Here is a 23,797-nt window from a genome sequence, read left to right as displayed (position 1 = left end):
ACCATCCTTGTTTTCAAACTTTATAATTATGAAAGTGCCCCAGGGTATTATACTACAACGGTTTAGGAGGACAGACGTCGTAAGTGTATCGTAAAAAGATCTTTTTCTAGTAGTGCTACCTCTACATTTCTAACTTGAGCGTCAAAGTGTTATTGCAGCTACACCCACTACCATTTGTGGATGAGCTCACGAAGAAATGCTGCCATAGGAAGATTTTTCCAAATTCGGTAAGAACATTTGGTGCTCAACGTATAGTGGGGGAAAACTTATTCTTCAACCACTTCATCATCAATAGTAGCAAACAACGACAATACCAACTTAGCCAACCAAGGAAAAAACTCACAAGGACATGCATCCAATAGGCTTGGGATGTTTGTCATGGGAGTCTCTGAAAATAGGATCCTAATAATTATGGTGAACATCCTGCGTTAGGAGCTTGACAATCATGCTTTGATCATTGCCCTACAAAGGGAGATGAACATGATGGAGCATAAGAACGCCCAGGAGATGGAGAACCTCCAAAAGGAGAACACCGTTCTTAGGGAGAAATACCTGAAGCTTCAGGATGACCACAATGCACATTTGATCTTGATAGTTGTTACTCATCAGACCCATCAACCTAGAGCTAATAAGGCTAACACTAAGTGGAGAGAAGGATCTTCCTCTGTCACTTATCCAATCCAAAGAAAATAAACGTTGAAAGCGTGCTTCATCCCTTTATTAAAGGGATTATGGAAGCACAACTCCTACAAGGATGGAAAACACTAACCATAGATCATTACGATGGACTCTCAGATCCAAATGAGCACATGGACACACTCGTTACATAGATGAACATGTTCACAAATGACAACACGATCATGTGATAAGTATTTCCAACAACCTTGTAGGGTGCAATGCTCCATCGGTATACTGGTCTGCAAAGAAACTCAATAGACTCATTTGTGACCCTTATCGTGCATTTTGGAGCTCAATATATGATGAGCACACCACATCATTTGACTACAGTGACACTCACAAACATTTGGCAAGACGAGGATAAGTCACTCCACGACTTCATGAAAAGGTTCTCATCAATCTCAATTCAGATTTGAGACTTGAGCCCTAAGGTCGTTCTTGCTTCAATGATCATAGGCTTGAAGTCAGGACCTTTCTCAAACAGCCTATGCAAAAATCCGCCTGTAATTTTTGAAGAGCTAAGAGAGCTAGGGATATCGGGTTTATCTAGATGGAGGAGATGATTGTGTTCAGAGAAAGGATGTGTAAAGAACCCTTGAAGAAGCTAGTGGAGCAAGAGGCGAAGATTGAGAGTGGTCGAAGCCGTGATAGATCTAGAGCTGACAGGCCATCTCAATCGAAGTTCATCCACTACACTCCATTGATGAAGAGTCGAGGCCGAGCACTAAAGGAAGCATGTAGTGTATAGTTAATCCAGCTAGCAGTTAAGAATCAACCTCCCCAGGGGAAGACAAATCTAAGTATTAATTGCTTGAATCATCGAGTTGTTGGTCACAATTCTGAAGAATGCACTATCCTTAAGGACAAGATAGAAAAATTGATCCAAAAAAAGCATCTTTGACAATTTGTTAAAGACAATGACCCCTCACGTGATCAAGATCGAGAATGAGAAAAGAGTCGGGAGCATAGTCAGACTCAGGAGACAATGAAGGCATAATGGAAGGACGAGAATACCCCACCTAAAACTCAGCTTCAAGATGTAATTAACACAATAGCCAAAGGATTCACAGGAGAATTTCAAACTCAACACTCAAATGCTATGTTTGTAGCCTCAAGTCTGTCAACTCGATCGAAGATGAGAAAAAGGTCCTTAGAAGCATGCCCCCTATTATTTTCACAATCAAGGATTTCGGGGACATTGAAAGATGTCACAATGATCCGATGGTCATCAAGATATAGGTGGCAAACTTCCTAGTGTGCAAGGTCCTACTCGACAATGGGAACTCGGTTGATATCCTCTACTAGTCCACCTTAAACAGTTGGGCATTATGGAAAGCTAAATTGAGCCATTCCCAGAGGAACTGATAGACTTTGCTGAGAAACAAATGAAAATATAGGATATGTTCACTTATTGACCACTTTCGGAGACGAGAAAAGTTCAAAGTCCATAATGATAAAATACCTATTAATTGATGCATGTACCTTATGCAATGTACTTATAGGATGTCTTTCGTTCAACGAGCTAAGCTTTATTATCTCAACCCCCCATCTGACGATGAAATTCCTAAGAGAAAGTGGAAAGATAGTCTCTGTCAAAGTCAATCAAATGACAACAAGATAGTGGAAAGATAATCTATAGTAGTCAAATTTAGCCATGATCACTGAAAGAAGAAAGGCACATTCATGAAGAGAAAAAATAGAGAAGGAGCACAAAAATCTGAATAAAGAATCTCACGATTGAATTCCTTTTGTGGAGTCTTGGAAAAAGGAAGATCCACCAATGAAGTGGACATGTATGGGATAAGCTTTTTCATGAACTTCGTAGGTGATGAAGTCTAGTAAAAAGGAATCTAAGTATTCCTTTATTGAGTAAAATAAATTGGCATGGACTCGGGCCTAGGGTGCACTCTGAAAAAGTGGTCATTGATGTTTTTATAAGAGGCGGTGTAGGGACCAATGATAACCATACTAGATATGCCAGTAAGGGAGATCCAACCACCATTTTTTTGTTTTCCTTCACAATATAGTGATGAAGGAATTTGGGGGCAGTCAGAGTTATAAAAAACTCGTCGCCTTAAACCTTAAAGGCACACATGGCCACCCAAGCATTTAGATGCAATTAGGTAGGAGCAACATTCAACTCCCTCAAGACTTCAACCTCAAACTTGTCAAAAGGAACAATGAGGTGAAGAGTCGAGAAGAGAGTCGAATACATATACATAAAGTGAGTTTCACCCGAAAAAAGCATGCATAAAGACTTGTTCACCCTCTAGGTAAGGCTCAATAAACATCACATTAGAATGATTGACGTAACAAAACTCAATAGACTTGAGGAACTCGATGATAGACACATAAGTTAGGAACTACTTGTGTAGGATCCAACCTCCTCATGAACCCAGGAGTAACCTGAAAGAGTTATGGGAGGATACTTCTTTTTAGCCTTAATAGGCTTCCAAGGGAGAGGAGGAGGAGGAACAAAGGGACGACAAGGAATCACTTGGGAGGTAGTGGCCTCCGAGTCCAAGTCTATAACATTATAGGGAGGATTTGGTAGAGGGGACTCGATCTCATCCTCCATAGGGTTAAGACAAACACTAGAACTAGGAAGAAGACCTCCTTCAATAGTAGTGACACCTCCAATAAGGGTTGCAATACCTGCATTAGGATGAGCCATGCCACCAATAGTGGCGGCCTCATCACCAGCGAGAACGATGGAAACATGATCATTGGCGGCGTTGGAGCGACTGTGATGGGGAAATGGATCATCATTATAACTTTTCCCTATTGGATGAATCTCCAGCGAGAGCATCCTGCCTATGCAGGAGCACTCAAAACCCCCACCAAAGAAAGACATACAGAAATTAAAATGAGGGGGAATGACGAGATATATGGATGGTGAGGAAGAAGAAACAAAGTGATAGGCTGCCGAAAGAAGATGAATAATGGAAAACTTCTAAACAAAGAAGAAAATTTCAAAAGAAAAATGAAGGTGGAAGAAACAAAAAGAAAAAACTCTTAATTTTTTATATTCTCTTTATTAATTATTAATTTTATGACTCAGACTCGATAAGTCTTCGTACTTGGTGGCTGACTTAGTAGTCTATTCGGATTCAAAGAATCCATCAGATTTAAATAAGGAAAGATGAAAACTTTATCTTCTAGCAGAAAAATAAAGATCCCTAATACCAAAAACTATCTATTAATAGAGTAAAGACAATATAAGATCATATGTTTCCCTATTTACATTATCTTAGAAGGGATATTGAGATTTGATTATCCAAAAATCACCTCTATAAACAAGGACCATCAAGATTCAGGTAAACAAACTTTATTTCAACCTATATTATGATATCTACCTACCTCTACATATGCCTCTAACTTGAGCGTCTGAGTATTATTACAAGTACATCCCACCATTGTTCATGGAGTTCATAGAGGAATGCTGTCATGAGAAAGCTCTACCAAATCCGATAAGAATATTATTATTTTTTAATGACCTAACCTATCAAGTCACCTTCATTGTTTTTTTATGTTAGGAGTGTCAATTCAGTTTATCAATTTAGATCAACTCATTCATCTTACTATTGGGGCCAATCATGGGCAATTCCTAAATGTACTTCCCTTTATTGCTAAATATAACTCTTCTTTTCCAATGGTGGATCTATAATTTTTTTCAATTGGGACAAAAAATATAGTTTATAATATTTCCATGAAAAATATTATAAGATTAAAAAATACATAATATCATAATAAGAAATCCAATTTATTTTATTTTTAATCTCTTGTAACTTTTTACACTTTTTTTATGGGAAAAAATAAAATTATTTTAACATATTTTATGTTAAAAAAAATTGTGGGGCAATTTCCCCCACACTTATAAATGTGGATCCCCATTTCCCTTACCCTTTTTTCTTTGGTAATAACTTTACTCAAATACCATTTCCCTATATCCCTCCTTCCCTCTGCCTTTCAATTTTCCTCACTATTAACTATTTTTCCTTTTCCATTGCCTAACAACGCTCTTTATTTCCATTCCTTCTACCTTTAACCAGTTGGCTTTTTATTCTTCCACAACGCTCTTCCAATGTGACGCTATTCTGTAGTAAGGCAACAAGTATGTCTCTCTTGCCTCTACTACCATTCTCCATTGCTATACATTTTGTTGTGTTTGTAGTTTTGTTCCAAAAACATATTACTTATTTTACTTGCAAATTTGTATTTTTTTTACTCTTTTGATCAAATCGTTTATTGGCCCCAGAAAAATTTGTAGGAGAAGATGTGTTTAATTGGATTTGTAATGATTCTAATATCATTAAAGTTTTATATATCGTTTATGGGCATTGAATGACATAATACCAATTCATTTCTTATCAAAACCAACAAATTGATTTGACATATATAATCACATTTATTTGACTTAATTAATAATTATCAAATTATTTGACTTAATCAATAAATATTGCATTTATTTGACTTAATGAATAAATATCACATTTATTTGACTTAATAAATATTGATAATTATTATCTTTCTAATACAATTTTTGAATTTACTTTCTTTTGGGGGTGGGGTGGTCATGTTAGTGGTGTGAAGAATATAATTCATCGATTTTGTTGATCACTAATCTTTGTCAGAAAATCTGGCTCATCACTTTTTATTAGGTCTCACGATCATTATCTTTAAAAAGTGATTAAGGGAGGTAAGTGTTTATAAACTACCATTGTCCTTGATTTTTAAGCAAGGTTAGAGTTTTTGGCTTACCAAAACAAGAGTTATTTTTCAAAGGTACTTTAATCAAATATTCATTTGTGTTTGCTTTGAGAACCTTAACTAAAGAAATTTTTTAGTAAATCCAATTTTACAACATATAGAAGGTTACATACCAAAATTTACATGATATTAAAATACACTCCAATTAAGGTAGCTTGTTTTTTTTTTCTTTTACACAATTAAGGTAGCTTGTTGAAACTTGTCATTTTTTTCTTTCAAAATAAAATTATATAGCCAAATAGTAGTTTGGGTAAAAATAAATTAAAATTTGCAAAGACAGGAGGAGAAAAAAAAAGAAGAAGCCTCACTAAAACAGTGATATGAAAATTTTGAATTTTTATATGTTCATGTAATTATAAAAATTGACTTAATTAAAAATGTTACTTTCGATCTCCATCATATTATTTTTTTAATTATTTTCAATTTCTGGGCCATGAATATCGTCCCCTGCTAACATATATTTCTACCCATCAGTTGTTTTCGTTGGCGAACAAAAGCATTCACTCATGGTGAAGCAAGGTCCATGTTCACATTGCAAAATCAATTGTAAGTCCTCTCTTTATGTGGTTTGTTGGGAATTTTGCTAGATTTTATTTCATATCTCATTTCAAAACATTTTCTCAATTATATATATTAAAAAAAATCTATGACCGCTAATATGATACTAAAGAAAAATATCATTATTGAGCTCTATCTTATTAAGTAAAATTTTGGACATGAGTCTTGTAGATAAAAAAAATTATTAGAAAGAGAGATCCACAACTAAAAAGATCAGTTAGGATTCCAAAAGATATTTAGTTATTGACAAAGTTTGTGAACACTTCACACCAATAACATAATTAACAAAAATTAATCTTTATAAAAAAATAATATAAATATAATAGGTGATATAATATATTAAAAATAAAGACATAGAGAAAAAGGAAGTGTCAAATAGGTTTATACATTATGCAAGTGTTTATGTATCATTATTGTTTTTTATCAAATCAGGTGAATTGGCTCAATACATTGCCTCTTTAAAAAAATCTTTCAAAATAAAAGAGAATAAAAATATTATTAAATATCAAAAGTGACTATTCTATCTTGAAATTACGTTTATAAAGAATATTAATAAACATACAAAAAATTGAATTTTCTCACCATAATTTTTTGCATTATTTTATACACAAAGTATACGAATTTTGTTTATCTAAATAAGTTTGTTTTCCTTGAAAGCAAGACTAATCCTTTAAGGCATAAAGTTCACCAAAGTGTACGAATTTTGTTTATCTAAATAAAGTCTTTTTCATACGCAGAGAATCAAATTCTTATTTGAAAATAAAAAGTAGAAAAATTGGTCAATTTTCTTTCAGATATATCATTTAATATTTTCCCATAAATGTTATATTATATCATTTATTGTTATTTATGACATAATTAATTTTACTATTACATTTAACACATTATTAATTATTTTCAAAGTTTTCATTTGCTTTGAGATTCTTGTTTTAATGTCAGATTTATTTATTGTTATTTTATATATTAATTTTTTTAATCAAATCTCAATTATTTATATTGTTAAATTATTTTTTTATTTTTTAAAATAGGTTAAGATACAACTTTACTCCTTTAGTTTTTCTAATCCGCATGCACAATTTTTGCTCGCCTATTTTAAAATAGATGCATATAATTTTCAATAATAAGTAGTTTTGGTCCATTTAATTTTTAATATCTATTTTTTTTAATTAATAATGTCCATGTTTATCTAATTTTAAATTTTTTTTATTTCATTTATGTTTTAGAATTTCAATGTTCCTACGCAATTGTTGATCAATTTCTTTCTTCCTCTCTCCCATTGACAACTTGTTAATTTGAACAGTTACTCCACTTTGGCGTAATGGACCAGTTGATAAACCGGTGTTGTGTAATGCTTGTGGAACAAGATACAAAAAAGGAGACCTTGACAATTATCTCCCGAAAAATGTCCATCCTCAATTGCACCACAATAACTTTAAAAATGTAAATGGTGAAAGTCATTTCAATGCTGAGGAGTCACTTTCAAACCATATTCCACCTATAACTACAAGTAATGGAGACAACTATAAGTCATCTTCAGATGTTCATCATATATCAGCACAAGGTACGTAGTCATTTTCATCATCTCATTTTTATCATCAATTGTCTCCTATGATTTCATACACATGCAATTGAAGAGTTTTTTTTTTTAAATGTGTGGAGAGATATATATTTGTAAAAGTAGGAAATATAATTTGTTAAGGAACTTGTGAAATATTTTACTCATGGCCTCTATATATACCGCAAAAAGTGTAACACAAAATTCAACTAGCTACGTACATTATCTTAATCTTAAAATCAAACTCCTAACCTCCTAGATCTAAAAGATAAGATCAAATCCTCGTATTTTTTTTTTAAAATCATAATATTTTAAAGATAAATAATATCAAAAAGATATGAGACTTATTTTCAACAACAATGCTACAAGAAAAAAATAATTAAAAATGAAAGTTAAAGACTAAAAAAATAAAATTAGTCTCATATGTCTTTAATTAACATTTTACATTTAGAGTCAGATTTAATTTGTTTTCATCTCTAAATTTCTGTTGTTAAGTCATTCTAGTGTGACATCTATCATAGATGAATAGAATAGACAGTTATAAACAAAACAGGAAGCTTGACATTTGAAGTTTGATGAATGGATTTCTATAACTTTTTAGGTCATTTGCTTGCACACAATGTTTTTTGCAAATGATCTAAACAAAGACACTTCAGTTTTTAAAAGTATAGTTATAAAAAATGTGTATCTTGTAAGATGATTCTCTCGTCAAATGAGACACACTTAAAGAATAAGTATGTCTCAATCAAGACACTTTTTCATACAAATTCATGCCTCATATATTCCTCAAAAATCAAACTCTTAAAATCTTAGGGGGGATTAATTCAGATTTTGAGAAAAAGATCCCTTCAAGGAAACGGTCATCAGTGGTGTACAAGCCGATGACACCAATGGAGAAGTTTCAAAAGCAGCTTCTGAGTTTGTATAGAAGTGAAAGGCAACCAGAAGAGAGTTTGTTGGTGGATAACGTAAACAACTTCATACCTGAAAATGAGATAGGACTTGGAGCCATTCTTCTTAAGACGGATGATGCTGCTTCTACAGATCCGGGATCAGCCAACAGATAAATGTGAATCATCCACAACTAAAATATATATTGTGAATCATAACATGCCCTAATTTCACTATATATTTTAGTCTTTATAAATTGCTTGCAGAAGCTGCAAAGTAAGACATCTTTCTTTCAGTGCATGTTATGATTATGAATTCGGGAATAATTAGTACTCGTGTATGGACCAACAACTGTTATATACTATATGTCAGTGTGAAAAATGCGCAGATACAGATTAGTTATAACTAGTATTTGAATATACGATTTCTCAACTAATGTATGATATGGTTATATTGCATTACAGAACGTAAGTTGTTCCTAAATTTGACAAATTTTGATTAATGTAATTATCACTTGATTTTTAAAATGTTCTTAATTGGTTAAAACATCAATCATTCACAAAAAAAAAAAAATACTAACATGTTCTGTCGAAGTGTGTTGAGTTTGAAAAATATAAATTAAATTACCCGTTGGGTGGTTTTTACTTTTAAGTTTCAAATTTTTCAAAAGATTACAACTTGTTTTTAATTTTTAAAAATTATTTTTAGTGTTTTTTCTTTTCATTAGTTTCAAAATAAATCAATTTGAGAGTTCCTTAACCTGTTAAAAATAGTTTTAAATATGTGTTTATGAGGTGAAAATGGTGCAACAATGATAATGACATCAACATGATAGTAGTAGCCATAATAGAAGTGATAGTAGGGATAATAGAGCAAAAAGAGTTACAATCAATTACATGGAGACATTAGTTTAAAAAAATTATGGACTTTCATTTATCCTTCAAAAGTTAATTATTACTACTAAAAAAATATTATTTGAAAAATTATAAACAGGTGAATGTAAAAAAAATGTAATAATATTTTCTGAAACAAAATTGGAAAAACTATATATATATAGACTTTTATTCATGACTTGTTGGTCATGGGTTCGAATCCGGAAACAGCCTCTTTGCATATGCAAGGTAAGACTGCGTACATTATCCCTCCCCCATACCTTCGCATAGCGAAGAGCCTCTGGACAATGGGGTACGAAGTTTTTTTATAGACTTTTATTCATACGTAACAAAATAGAAATTAATAAAGGAATATTTATATGTTATTCAATTAGGTCCCTCTCTTTATATAAAAATGCCCCCATTATCGTCTTTCCATTCAATTGAGACTAATGTAGTTAGTTTATGATATTCAACGATTTTCATTTATGAATAATGGTGATTTTTAACCGTTATTATATTTATTATTATTTTTAAACTTTTAAACTAAATTTAAAATAGTAATAATTTTTAATTGTCATTATTTTAAAATTCTAATTTTTTTAATAAGAGATGTCTAATTTTCTTAGCTTCTCTCATGAAAGAGATTGATCAGAAGGTCACCAGCGTCTCACCTCCTACACATCACATGTTGAACCTTTTTACTAACATATGTAATATTTTTATTAATATATGAGGCTTTTTTCTTTATAAATACTAATGAAATTTTTTTTTTCTGGTATATCTAAAATCTGAGTTTTAGTTGCTTTAGTCTTGGATAGATCCTGATATTGTTGAAAGCAGTCAATTAATTGGCCGCATTTCTCACGGATGTGAGGTGGATAATGCCTAAAGTGGTGGTGTTCTAGACAGCAAGGGGTGGATGGAGGCTACAATGAAGGTGACATTCCCACACGATGTGGTAAATAGTTTGGAGTTTTACTCGAAAGTTCTAGAGCCATTGAATGCGTTGAAGGAGGCGAGTGGACGAGGAGGATCAAAATGCTTCTACAGAGGTGGACGGTGCATGGTGGAGTTGAGCAAATTTGCATAATATTATTAGGTCAAGTGCTTTGTTGGCCAAGGTGCAAATTAAAGACTTCCGCGTGTACATAAGGGTAAACATTTTATTTTTTAAAGGATAAAATATGTTTTAGGTCCTTTATAAATTAATTAATTTTGTTTTGGACCCTAATAAAATAAAATAAAATAATTTTTTATATTTGATATTTTATTTTTGTCCTTGATAAATAGTAAATTTTATTTTTGGTTGGTAATAAATTTTGTATTAGTCCCTTTAAAAAATATTTGATAGGAACAAATAACAAATGGAAAAAATTTATTAGGAATTCAATCCAAAAAAAATATTAAGAATCTAAAATAAAATTCGTTAATTTATCAAAAACCTATAACATATTTAATCTATTTTTAAAAAAATAATAATAAATATGGTGGCAACTATAAATAAACACTATAAGGAAAATGACTTATACTTACAAACAAACACTGTTACTAGAAGTCTAAAATTCGTAGATAGATATATAAAGGACTTTGTTCTATTTTAGGTGTCAACTTTGAGGGGACATATAGAGACAACTAATAGTCTGTCACCATAAGCTTTACCTATGTATATATTTTTTACCTACAGTCAAATTTGACTATCACTATAGGTAATACTTACAATTTCAAATGTGTAGGTAAAAGATATTAATTTATACCTACAATCTCTAAGTACCTAGGGTCTCCTATAGGTAAAGGTCATATAATAATAATTAAAATAGTTCCTAATTACACTCTTTGTTGATTATAATTTTTAATTAAATATATTTTATTTTTTTTCTTTGAAAAAAATAATATAATTGAAAGAAAGATTGTTGAAACTTGAAATAGAAGGAACTACCAACAATTTATTCACTTGAAAGTTGGAACCTAAAATATTACTTCCTATATCTTTTGTTTGAATTTTTTGTACTTGAATTTCACAAATCAATGGATAATGAAAATCATATATACAATTTAGAATTTAATTAACAACCACTTAAGAGATTTAGAATATTAATGTCTTTCTAATCAAAGCATTCTCACATCTTCATCACCATCTAAACCATGTTCCTGAAATAACAAAAATGTCAACATATTAATTATTAAATGTCAACTTACTACATACATAGATAGTACAGATATACTACAAGCTATACCATATGCTAACAAAAATGATATTGTCAACATATTAATTATTAAATTTTAACTTACCTCTAGTTGAGATCTTTTGTAGTTTGATGATTTTTACTAGTAGAACCATTTGTAGGTACCTAAATTAAAAGAATGTTTTTTTCTTTGTAAAGTATCATATCATAGTTAAATCTTTGAATAAGTTGAATTATAAATTCATACCTCCTGATCTATAGCTTCTAAGACTTGATTAAATTGTGGATCTTCTGCAAATCGCACTTTAAGGACAACAACAAAGTTTTCAAGCAAATTCTTCAACTTTTGAACTCTATTGTTTGCATAAGAGCTTTGAGATGAACTTGCTTGATGTGGAAGCTTGCCAAGACAACGCACACGTCCTCTTTTTTTCATGTCCTTTGACTTTTGAATATATATCATTTGTCCAATTAGTAGAATCTTGGGTGCTTTATAAATTTTGTGAACTCTCTGCTTCAACCATTTTCTTTTTTAGTTCATTCTACATAAATACACCTTATAAATTATTACCATGCATCAATATCCTCAATACTTCAATGTCACTAAACAAAACTCATCTCCACATTAGTTACTCCTCTTCACACCATAACCTTCTATTAGAAAATTGAGCAAAACAAAGAGAAAGTATTGAAATAAAAATTAAAATTCTTAAAATTACAGTAACAGCCTTTTCAATAACAATGCTTCAATATTTTCGAGTTTGAGTGTCAATATAAATTTCTTCTTGAGAAGGTTGCACCCCTTTAGTCTTTGTTGTCTAACATTAGTTAAAAGAATCAATCATCCTATTTGTATTAAGCAATTTAATATTAAAAAAATATAAAAAAGACTAACCATCTCATGAATCCATCTTGGAAGATTCTTGGTTCCCATGCAATGCAAGTCCTCATATTTTGAGCGATTCCTTTTGTTAATGTTGCTTATTTTCTATAACCAACAAATATAAAAAGTCAATAATAAAAATAAGCATATAATATATAATTGTTATGTTAGCCAAAAGTTGGTGACATTGTCATGTATACCTATCCTTTATCAGAACACCAATAATGTACTAAATCACGATATAGAGAAGAATCAACCCTTGGATCTGGGATGTGAGCAATCATTTCCTCCTTAGTTTTGCTCTCATCATATCCTTTTGATTTCATTTCATATTTAAATTGTCTCCATTTCAGACTCACGTCATCAATCAATATTTCCTTTGTTTGTTCAGTTAATTCATAAACAAATTGAAACTTACTCTATTATGACTATCATTAAAAAACAAAAAGATCATTTTGTTAGACAATACAAAACAAAAAAATTTACAAGCAAAATGAAACAACACTTATAAAGTTTTATACTAGACCTGAATCAATTCAACCATGTCCGTAATATAGTCCTTAGGCATGTCTTTCCATCTAAGAAAATTGATAGGAGCACATTGGTGTCTCTTTACCAAGCTCCCAATTGCATTCAGTAAAGTTTTCCTTTCCCGACCCATAGGATTGTCCCAATGATCTACTTCAAGAAGTATGAATTCTCCATCTGGCAAGTCCCACACATCTAGCTTATGTGTATAACCGCTGGTCCTCTTTTTACCTAAATCATTCATGGATATGACGTTTATCAAATACACAGACACACACATATAAAGAGAGAGAGAAGTATATATACTTGCATTGTTAAAAAGACCAAAAATTATAATTATCTTTAGTTGAACTTTCACTAGCACTTTCAAGAGAAGTATGAGACTCAACATGACTTTCTTCTTGTATGTGTTGTTCTATTTGTGATTGTTGATTTAGTTAATAAACAATTGTGTTATAAATAATAATATAAAATAAAGAAATTAATTTAAAATCTTTATACCTCCTTCAAATTGTGCATTTTCAAGTATAGAGTTGTTATTTTGGTTCGTTTTAGTAGAGCTTTCAATTGATTGCTCTTTTGCTTGTGATTGACCATCATTCAGAATGATATTCAACTTTCTATGCTTTCCCATGATATGTTGAATAAACCAATCCAAAAAATAAAATAAAATAAAAATTAGATATTGCTACATTATTGACTATGATTTTTTTAAACACCAAGCCAAAAAATAAAAGAAGAATAAAGTAGTAATAAATGGTGTGAATGTAATTATCTAAAATGCAAATTTAGATTTCTTGTAAGCTCTTTTTTCACCAATCTCCAATCACCAAGAATCAATCTGTTGAGGAAACAACCAAGTTTTTTTTGATAGAAAACTGATAACATCATTATATTTTGAGTGATTTTTATACATAACAAAAAATAAACACAAGAGTAATGAATAATAAGAACAAAAAACTAAAGAAAGGAATAAGAGTATATAAATGTGACAAAATGTTCAATACAGGTATACTAAAAATATAACCAAATTTTCAAATAGAACAAATAAAAACAAATCAAAAGAAGTTTGCATCGCTCTCATCATCATCTATATAATTATCATCTTTGTCATGTGGTAAAATGTTCTCCATATGTATTGTAACTTCAATGATATCATCAGCATCATCGACTTGTGGTTTGATCAAATCATTATGATTTATCTCTTGTAAGACTTGTTCATTCCCTTGATCTATGTCATTGGATTGCTCATCACCCATATCATATACATCCCTAATTTTAGCATGCACAACAACAAGCCAATCATTTTGTATTTTATTCTCCACATAGAATACTTTCTTAGCTTGAGATGCAAAAACAAATGGGTCATCACATATATCATTCCCTGTATGTTGCAAATAATTGAAATTCACTAATGTCATACTGAAATTATCAATTTTGCAGCCCATGTTTATATCAACCCAATCACACTTGAAAAGTATAGCCTTATATTTTCCTAAATAATCCAATTGAATTATATTTATTAGTGCACCATAGTAGTGGATTTCTCCTTCCTTTGGGTTTTTATCTCTTGAACTGGCATAACTTAATGTCTTAATAGTTACAACAATGCCATTATTTTGAGTCTTCAAGCACCTTTCACGTGTTTTTGTATGAAATCTAACTCCATTAACAATGTACCCGTTATATCTTTTCACTATTTCTAGTGGACCACGTGCTAACCACTTGATATCATTTGTCACTAGAGTGCTATCTTGCTCTTCCAATCGAGCAACCTACCATAATTTTATTTCAAATGGTTAAAATTTTAAATGAATGTAAAATTTAACATTATTGATGTTTCCTAAACTTACTTGTTCATGAAACCAATCTGGAAATTCTTTACTATGAATTTTGTCAACTTCATATGGAGATAATCAACAATTTTGTCTCTTGATAAGATCAGTATAGGCTCTATGTAAAAGAGGTTAGAAAAAGTAAGCATTATCATTGATATAAAGATATTATACAAAACTTCAATAACTAAATGAACATGAAAAAAAATTGTATTACTTTCGAAAGTGGTCAACATTGTTGCTATTGAAAAGCACATATCTATGTGCTTGAACCAATGCTTTCTTATCAAGAGAAATTCAAGAAGCTCTTTTTCTCTTCTTCACATTGAATCCAACTTGCTTCTTTCTCCCCAGTGGTCTACCTCTAGGATTTAAAACACTTACATTTTCCACAAAACATGAATCATCATTTCGAGTAGATCGATTAAAATGAGTCTCCACCCTAGATAGATATCTTGAACAAAATATCAAGCACTCATGAGCTAAATATCCTTCTACAATAGATCCTTCTGGATATGCTCGATTACGAACAAATGACTTTAGAGTCAAAAGGAACCTAAAAAGAAAATTTTAGGTTACAAATTAAGATAATATCATTTTACTTTATAACTCTAGAATGTTTTAAAATTATTAAAAAGTATTCATGCCTTTCAATAGGATACATCCATCGATAATGTACAAGACCTCCAACTTTTGCTTCATGTGACAAATGGATTACCAAATGTACCATTACGGTGAAACAAGATGGAGGAAAAATCTGTTCTAATTGGCATAATGTTAGAGCTACTTGATGCTTTAAGTGCTCTAAATTACGCTCATTAAGCACCTTGGCACACAACTCCTTGAAGAAACAACAAAGATCGAATATAGCTAAACTCACTTTGTCCGACAAACAACCTTTCATAGCTATAGGAAGAAACTCTTGCATTAAATGATGACAATCATAACTTTTGAGACCGAATATTTTGTGTTCCTTCACTTGCACACATCTTGAAATATTAGACAAATATTCATTAGGAGCTTTTATTGTTTTGAGAACTTCCAAAAATGTTTCTTTCTCCTTTGAAGTCATTTGGTAACAAGCTCTAGGAAAATATTGTTTGCCTTTACTTGGAAGCATCTTTGGATGTAATTGGCTTCTAATATTCATATCAAAAAGATCATAGTGTGCCTTATCATTGTCCTTTGACTTCTAATTGTAACAACATCCCAATAATGTTATCACACACGTTCTTTTCTATGTGCATAACATCAAGATTATGATGGAGCACACTATGTTTCCAATATGAACAAAATACTTCTCTTTTTCCATGGTGACCAATCCCCAACTCCATGATATTCCATCTGTCTCAAAGAAAAAGCTCTACTAGGTAGATCAGGTGGAGCTCTAAACTCCTGGGTTCCATCAAAATCTCTTTTATTGTATCTGCACTTATAATTGGGCTCTAACCAACGATGATGCCACATATAGAAAAACTTTCAACCATAACGCAACCACTTTGAGCCAATCTCAAAACCACAACATGGACAAGCATATTGGCCTCTAGTGCTCCAACCAGACAAATTTGCATCAGCAGGAAAATCATTAATAGTCCACATAATTGTAGCACGCATTTGGAATGACTCTTTTTTACATGCATCAAATGTTTTACCCCAATTTCCCATAATTCCTTTAATTCTTCCACAAGAGGCTGCATATAAACATCAAGGTTTATACCTGGACCTTTTGGACCAGGAATAAGCAATGAAAGTATAAAATTAGGTTGCTTCATACACATCCATGGAGGAAGATTGTATGAAATCAAGATAATAGGCCAAGTGCTATGGGAAATTGTCATAGTTTTGAAAGGATTAAAGCCATCAGAAGCCAAACCTAGTCAAACATTACGAGCGTCACAAGAAAAATCAGGATACTGACGATCAAAATCCTTCCAAGCAAATGAATCGGCTGGATGCCTTAAAAGTCCATCTTTAGTTCGACCAACCTCATGTCATATCATATAACAAGCTATTTTTGGTGACACAAAAAATCTTTGCAGTCTAGGTATTAGAGGGAACCAACGAAGAATCTTTGCTGGTATCTTTTTCTATATTTTACATCGTCATAGTTGCATTTCCATCTTGACAAATTGCATTTAGGGAAAATTTCAGCATCAGCCAAATCCTTCCTATACAATATGCATTCGTTGGGACAAACATAAAATTTTTCATGAGATAGACCCAACCCTGAAATAATCTTTGTATCATAAAATGATTTGGGCAAAGTATTTTCTTCTAGTAATGCATCACTTAACAACTCTAACAACATCGAAAAACTTTTATTAGTACACCCATTTAGACACTTTAAGTGATACAAATGTACAAGGAATGACAATTTTGTAAACTTCTTACAACCTATATAAAGAATTTGTTCTGCCTCCCTTAATAGCTGATAGAACTTATTTGAATTATTGTTGTCTTCATATTGTTGAACACTAGGCCCATTCATGAATGCTCCAGAATCTCCATCCTCCATATTTATATATGTATCACCACTCTCATTAGTTGCATGCATTGTGAATGCATCATGAACCAATGTATCCATATCGTGATCAAACTCCCCTTCTACTTGAGATGTACCCAAAGAACTAGATGGGCCAACTTGTTCACCATGAAAGATCCAAGTAACATATCCTTTTAGAAACCCACTACTAATGATGTGTTCATAAACATCCATCCAAGAGTGCCACTTGCAATTGACACATTTGGTACAAAGGCATAAAATTTTTCCATTCTTTGACGATTTTGCAAATGCAAAATCAAGAAAATTTTAAGCCCCTCTAATATACTTCTCTTCATTAAGAGAGTTGTAGTCTATCTAACTCTTATCCATTTGATAAAATAAACTGAAAAACTAGAATGGAATAGACATAATAAATTAGTGCTTAGTATAACTAAAATATCCATGTATAAATCAATTACAGTCCTGTTAGCAGTTATAAAAATAATAATGTTAATAGTGAAAATGACAAATTATTTTAATTGACCAACTGGCAACAAAAGATGAAAAATAAAACATAAAAATACAACCATAACATATATTTTAACAAGAGTAAGCATTGAAAAAAAACTAAAATGTTAACCGCTAATTCAATAATAATGCTCAAATTAATATTTAATAAAACACTTTGAAACGGATTAACTGTGCATGAAACAGAGGTCTGTCATACTAAGCAATTCTAATATATAGACAAAATTTCAGATATTGGACTGAAAAGGGTATTTGTTGGGCAAGAAATTCAAATTTTCAAGACATTGATGATACAACAATGGGTTTCAAATTACTATGATTACACGGCTACCAAGTTTCTAGTTTTTTAATGTTGCCTTTTAATTTGAAGCTTAGAGTTCGGTTATCATTTTTTAATTCATAATAATAAAAAAAATCTACTATAAGATGATAGCCTGCAGATAGTTTGTGTAAACAATGTTCACTCGCCAACACCTCGTGGGTGTTCCGGACACGCCTTCATTATTCAATCATAACCTTTGTTGTTGTTGTTCATTTAGACATATTTCTCTCTTTCTTCACGTTTAAATCAATGCATAGTCCACAAGCATATATTAAATCTATCTACATTCACTCTACTTACGCTGTAAGTATATTTTAGATTATATTTGGTAGTATATTTTAATTAATTTTTAGTTTTTTATCATTTAAAAATTTTGTTTCACATTTGGTAAATAAGTTTTTTTAATAATTTCTAGTATTTTTTAAAATGTTAATTTTTAACTTCTATTTTTTTTTCTATTTTTATCTTTAAAATATTTATCAAACTTCCTAGTTATCATTTTTAAATAAATCGATTTTATTATTTTTCTGTCATTTTATAATTTTCACTTATTTTAACAGTTAGCTTTATCAAGCATTCATAATTTAATTATAACTAATCAGGTTCTAACTATCGACTTCCCACTTTCAATTATTAGCTACCTATATATATCATTATATTTAAAGTGCCATATTTAAAGGTCATTTTTAGGTAGTGTTTGGCTTCATTGTTAGCCAACTGAAAATAATATGTATAAAAAAGATAAGTAGGGCCAAATCAGTAGTATCATTTTCCACATTGTCAAATCATATTATTCCATTCATAAAAATCTTATTCTCAACCATGAAAATTTCACCTTCCAACAATGTTGTCATGGCCTCTCACTCAATTAAATTTTGAAATCCTCTTAGCATGGTATCTCATGAAACTTAGGGACACTAACATGCTCCAGACTTTCTTAAGGTTTCTTCGATAAAATTATTATTAATTACAAGACTGATATTCTACATTTGAGAAGTTATCTCTAGTATCTGTAAAATTATTCTCAACATCTTTTCTCCCACCTCACAACTATAACAAAGTAAGCTGAAAATCTCAAGTCCAGCCAGAGGAGGGGTTATTGCTCTTCTCACCAACACTCAAATATCATAGCCAAAAACATCTAGTAACTTTATCCTCACTCATGTAATTACTGGACTATGTTGCATTTTTACTAACCATGAAATTTTACTACTTACTGACTGGACTAATTTGTGGTCTTGTGGATTTGGTTTTCACTAGGAAAGTAGGAAGTAATATTTTAATTTATTAAGTTAGGATGAAATAGTTGAAGCCATATTATTTTTTATTTTTATTTTACAATAACAGGGTTGATCTAACTTTATGAAGGAGCCTTACTTTAGTTGCTGTGCAGGACCTATATGCAGGATGGTTTTAAAATGGATCAGAATGAAGAACTTACAAAAATTACGCAATTGCAAAAAATCGAAAATCACGTGACTATGCGGAATCGAAATCCTGTAAGATGGAGAAAATGAGGGTTAGACCGAGAGATCAAAAGAGAAAATGGAACAATGAAGAACGAGAGTGGAAAACAAATTGCAGAGTAGAAGAACACAAAAGTGTGTACGACACCAAATCGAAAAGCAAATTTCGAGAGTGGAAAACAAATCGCGAGTAAAAGAACACCAGAGTTTAAATCAAGAAGTAAATCACAATGGAGTAAATAAAAATGAAATTGTGAGTAAAAGAACACAAAATTTCAAATCAAAAAACAAATCACAATAAAAGTAAAGAGTTGTGGAAAAAACCTTGAGTAGAAAAACTCTTAATGCCATGATTCACGTTGAAGGCGTACCTAGCGAGCCTAGCGAGTCTTAGAGGCCGGTTATAAAGATAAGGGAGTTAAAGGGTGAAAACAATAGAGGACTAGATTTTTCTCGACCTAGGGGACTGGAGTTAGTTAACTTAACACTACTACAAAATATGCTTTTTACATCGGTTATTTATGACTTTCAACATCGGTTATTAACCGATGTTGAAAGTATTATCGTTAACATCGGTTTTTTGACACCGATGTTAATGTGAAAATGATAATATCGGTTATTTAAATAACTGATGTTATATAATAAGAATTACACAAAAAAAGGTATTAATGTTCATAACAACATTGGAATTTAACATCGGTTTTAGTATAAAACCGATGTTAAATGATAACATTAACATCGGTTCTATCTGAAACCGATGTTAACTTCCAAACGTTAACATCCATTTTACTCAAAAACCGATGTTGTATGTGTAGATTAACGTTGGTTTTTTTTTTAAAAATCGATGTTGTTATTAGGAATTTTTTTAATACATTGTCTGTTTTTTCAATAAATCCAAAAATTAACCTGTAAATTTGAAATCAGACCACACAACATTGTATATATCATTTGCATTCTGCTTTGAAACAGTTTTTAGCATAAAACTAGCTAGTAAACTATCCATTGTAAAAAAACCAATTGATAACAATCAATAAATTATTTATTAATAACTATGAATAAAGAATATTCAATGTTAAAAGGAAATATCAATTGTAAAAAATGTAAAGCAAGCTAGTAAACTAATTAACTAAACTAAAATTACAAAGTTGCCAAACATCCTAAATTTGATTTCTAACTTTAAGATAATAGTTTGCCCACTGGATGCGAAGTGTCTTCAATCTCTTTGCTTCCAATGGTCTAACATCATTAAAATACTGTATGATAAAATGAAACATAAGTTAATAATGTAATACTAATGATAACAAAATGAAATTTGTTTGAAATAAACAATTATTGTTTCCCAATTATTCCTGAAACTTCCTAAGATTATAGTGGACATGCAGTGCATCACGTAATAGTCACACTCAGTGCTTCCTTTTTGTCTATTACACTAAATACATAATGAAATTTAGATATTAAACTTTAACTACAAATTAGTGTACACACACATAAAATATGTATATAAGTAGAAGGTTTCTTTAAATCACTTACTTTAACAACAATCCACCTAGCACCAGCCTTGGATTTAGGTTGTGGAGTATCCTCAAGTCCTTTCAAAGCACTGGTGAATACAAGGAACATTAAAATATAGATGTTGCTGAGTAATGCTAAAGCAAATGTATTGAAAAACAACACTGACTTGTTAATTATTCCTTTAAGGTAGTTGTCCATTGGATGCGAAGTGCCTTCAATCTCTCTGCTTCCAATGGTCTAATATCATTAAAATACTGCATGATAAAATAAAACATAAGTTAATAATGTAATACCAATGATAACAAAATGAAATTTGTTTGAAATAAACAATTACCGTTTCCCAATTATTCCTAAAACTTCCTAAGATTATAGTGGACATCCAGTGCATCACGTAATAGCCACACTTAGTGCTTCCTTTTTTTCTATTACACTAAATACATAATGAAATTTAAATATTAAACGTTAACTACAAATTAGTGTACACACACATAAAATATATATAAGTAGAAGGTTTCTTTAAAACACTTACTTTAACAACAATCCACCTAGCACCAGCCTTGGATTTAGGTTGTGGAGTATCCTCAAGTCCTTTCAAAGCACTGGTGATTACAAGGAACATTAAAATATAGATGTTGCTGAGTAATGCTAATGCAAATGTATTGAAAAACAACATTGACCTCTTAATTATTCCTTTAAGGTAGTTGTCCATTGGATGCAAAGTGCCTTCAATCTCTCTGCTTCCAATGGTCTAACATCATTAAAATACTGCATGATAAAATAAAACATAAGTTAATAATGTAATACTAATGATAAAAGAATGAAATTTGTTTGAAATAAACAATTACCATTTTCCAATTATTCGTGAAACTTTCTAAGATTATAGTGGACATCTAGTGCATCATGTAATAGCCACACTTAGTGTTTCCTTTTTGTCTATTACACTAAATACTTAATGAAATTTAGATATTAAACGTTAATTACAAATTAGTGTACACACACATAAAATATATATAAGTAGAAGGTTTCTTTAAATCACTAACTTTAACAACAATCCACCTAGCACCAACCTTGGATTTAGGTTGTGGAGTATCCTTAAGTCCTTTCAAAGCACTGGTGAATACAAGGAACATTAAAATATTGATGTTGTTGAGTAATGCTAATGAAAATGTATTGAAAAACAACACTGACCTGTTAATTATTCCTTTAAGGTAGTTGTCCACTGGATGCGAAGTGCCTTCAATCTCTCTGCTTCCAATGGTCTAACATCATTAAAATACTGCATGATAAAATAAAACATAAGTTAATAATGTAATACTAATGATAAAAGAATGAAATTTGTTTGAAATAAACAATTACCATTTTCCAATTATTCGTGAAACTTTCTAAGATTATAGTGGACATCTAGTGCATCATGTAATAGCCACACTTAGTGTTTCCTTTTTGTCTATTACACTAAATACTTAATGAAATTTAGATATTAAACGTTAATTACAAATTAGTGTACACACACATAAAATATATATAAGTAGAAGGTTTCTTTAAATCACTAACTTTAACAACAATCCACCTAGCACCAACCTTGGATTTAGGTTGTGGAGTATCCTTAAGTCCTTTCAAAGCACTGGTGAATACAAGGAACATTAAAATATTGATGTTGTTGAGTAATGCTAATGAAAATGTATTGAAAAACAACACTGACCTGTTAATTATTCCTTTAAGGTAGTTGTCCACTGGATGCGAAGTGCCTTCAATCTCTCTGCTTCCAATGGTCTAACATCATTAAAATACTGCATGATAAAATAAAACATAAGTTAATAATGTAATACTAATGATAAAAAAATGAAATTTGTTTGAAATAAACAATTACCATTTTCTAATTATTCGTGAAACTTCCTAAGATTATAGTGGACATCTAGTGCATCACGTAATAGCCACACCCAATGCTTCTTTTTTGTCTATTACACTAAATACATAATGAAATTTAGATATTAAACATTAACTACAAATTAGTGTACACATAAAATATATATAAGTAGAAGGTTTCTTTAAATCACTTACTTTAACAACAATCCACCTAGCACCAGCCTTGAATTTAGGTTGTGGAGTATCCTCAAGTTCTTTCAAAGCACTGTTAAATACAAGGAACATTAAAATATTGATGTTGCTGAGTAATGCTAATGCAAGTGTATTGAAAAACAACACTAACCTATTAATTATTCCTTTAAGGTAGTTGTCTGGCCTATTATGCAAGGAACAAAATCAGACAACAAGATTTTCCTTAGGCAAAATGATGACCATTTGCGAGTGTGCATTGCAGTGGAGACCAATATAGGTTATTATAGTATTATACATTATATAAATTTATTAGTTCAGTTTTACTTACCCATTCAGGTAGGCTTCTAGGTAGACGTCCCGTTTTGAATTCTACATCCAGTTCTTCATGTAATTTTCTGATTCAAATTGCGATTGTCCAGATCTCTGGATGGACTGTGGCTCGAGGAATCCATATACATTGGAATTCCCCGCTTGCATACTTATCTCAGTCATATGCCTATTTTTGTTAACACAAAGTAAATTATGTATGAATTTAAAATAATAACTTAGGTAATTAACAATAATCTAAATTGACTTACAGAATCCACAACTGTATGACAGAGATGTTGAGACATTGATCACCATGTGCTATTTCAGATAGATCTTCATGCTTTATGTACAAGGGGAAGTCTTGATT

At 31.1% G+C, this 23,797-nt stretch overlaps 1 pseudogene; it reads right to left on the bottom strand.

Annotated features, from left to right (window-relative positions):
* Positions 1-11,433: 11,433 nt before the first annotated feature.
* LOC102667380 (uncharacterized) lies at positions 11,434-13,165 on the bottom strand (annotated as a pseudogene).
* Between the last annotated feature and the right edge of the window lie 10,632 nt (positions 13,166-23,797).

Source organism: Glycine max, chromosome 9 (assembly GCF_000004515.6).
Source record: "Glycine max cultivar Williams 82 chromosome 9, Glycine_max_v4.0, whole genome shotgun sequence".
Taxonomy (NCBI): domain Eukaryota; kingdom Viridiplantae; phylum Streptophyta; class Magnoliopsida; order Fabales; family Fabaceae; genus Glycine; species Glycine max.
The sequence above is the reverse complement of the archived record's forward strand: the minus strand, read 5'-3'. Positions and strand labels throughout refer to the sequence as shown.